Source organism: Panthera pardus, unplaced genomic scaffold (genome assembly GCF_024362965.1).
Source record: "Panthera pardus isolate Hobbes unplaced genomic scaffold, ASM2436296v1 HiC_scaffold_15, whole genome shotgun sequence".
NCBI lineage: Eukaryota > Metazoa > Chordata > Mammalia > Carnivora > Felidae > Panthera > Panthera pardus.
The window spans coordinates 72,732,709-72,734,681 of record NW_026526710.1 but is presented as its reverse complement, the minus strand read 5'-3'; the positions used below and the strand labels follow the sequence as shown (position 1 = coordinate 72,734,681).

The 1,973-nt window shown below is 33.7% G+C and overlaps 1 non-coding gene across 1 annotated transcript; it reads left to right on the top strand.

Annotated features, from left to right (window-relative positions):
- Positions 1-338: 338 nt before the first annotated feature.
- LOC128777159 (U1 spliceosomal RNA) lies at positions 339-505 on the top strand. Its single transcript, XR_008422355.1, has one exon. It is a non-coding gene; the product is annotated as a U1 spliceosomal RNA (small nuclear RNA).
- Positions 506-1,973: the final 1,468 nt, after the last annotated feature.

The window sequence follows — 1,973 nt, the reverse complement described above, 5'->3', positions numbered from 1 at the left end:
TATGAAACCAGCTGAGTCATCATTACCTTCTTGTCTTGCCCTCCTCTGTATTACTATGGAGCTATTCATCTGAGCACTGCTCAGTCTATGTGTTCAATGTACTATGCTTACTGTAGATGAGATTCTCTAGGTCACAAATGTTTAAGTGTGCTTCTATTTAGAAAAAAAAATTATATATTAAAGACGCTATTTGCACAAAGGCAGCCCAAATAGCCATCTTTTTCTGCCATTATGTATATACCAGGGGCCTCCAAAATGGCGGCAGGCATGTTCACAGCAAGATTTGCCAAGATGATCCTCAGGGGTGCAGGGAAAACTAGTTGTTAGTGTACTTATGTAAAATTAAGAAAGAATGTAACATTTACTTGATCTCAAAGGTAGTTTCACCAGGATGAGGCTTATCCTTTGCATCCTGGATGTGCTGGCCCCTGCAATTTCTCCAAATGTGGGAAACTTGACTGCTTAATTTGTGGTAATGGGGGAACTGCGTTCACGCTCTCCTCTGATGGCTAGTACCTAAAAACAGACATGGTGCTCCCACTCTTTCATTCTAACTCCTGCCTGTTACTTTTTAAGAGAGTATACAGAACTCTGATGTCTTTTATGAGTGCAGCACCACAATATATCAACCTTACTAAAAAATGCTTCTCTAAACAACAACAACAACAACAACAACAACAACAACAACAACAAAACCCAGAAAGAAGGAAAGAAACATTTACTATATGGATTGCCATATCATATAGTCAAACATCAAGGACAGAGAAATCTAAGGATAGTGACTACCAGAAGGAGGCACTGAAGGTAATAATACTCATCAGAGCATTACAAGGTGGGCTTCCAGTTAAATGTTTTTATAGAATATATTTCAATTATTTTAATTCAAATAACACTCACAATATGGAAACGTAGCTTTAAAATATACCTACCGGTAACCATAGGTGACCTATAATATTTATAATTTAGTATATGAGAACAACAAAATGTCAGAACGGAATCTTCTTACAACTAAAACAATACCTCTGTTACTTCCATTTGAGAATGAAAATAATAATAATGATCTAATGAGATCAGAAAAGATCTCGACACTGAAATTATCCAGAAGACTGCTTAAAATATAAATTTGCATCCATCATAACCAATGAATGACAAGCCTCACACTGAGTCTATATTCTGCCTTCAGCTAATAGCCCATGGTAGTCTGAGGTTACCCCTGGGAACAAATCATTTAAAAAGCAAGTCACCAGAACACCATTAATAAAATTTTAGTGGTAGAAAAATGATGTTACACCATAAATGAAGTAAAAAAGCAGTTAAATATTAGGGTTTTTATTTTTATCTTATACTTTTTAAAATCTATACTTGTATATGTTGTAAAACTTCTTAGTATAGTATAACATGTATATAATTATATAACATGTATATATATTATATATATATAAGTATATAATATGTGCATACATTTTATATATACATACCAAAGATAGAGATAGATATGTCGGGGGTTTAAAACATCAAGTGATTAGAAATACAGATATCATATGCATACATGTAAAATATGTATTTGTGTGTGTGTGTGTGTGTGTGTGTGTGTAATAACCATTTTATTTAGAAACTTGTGGTTTACCTATAAATGCTTGGTATTACAGGACTCTGAAAGACTTGTTAGCCTCTGGGACAGTTAGATTTTTTTTCCTATTTATTTATGTACTATCAGGTTAAACCCTTGCATTGTTCACCTGTTTTTTCAGGTTACCATCTCTTCAAATCCCATGAACATACTGCCCGCATTTTATAAAATAGTAAAAAGCATTTTTTCACAAGCTTACTATTCAAATTCCTTTTTCTACATTAGTTGATACTTACAAATATTCGAAAAGTAAACCAGATAATCTGTATTCTAAACTCTCAATGATTATGCTTCTATCGGTCAAGACTCTGAAGTCTGAGGCTTTAATTTTATGCTGATGCCG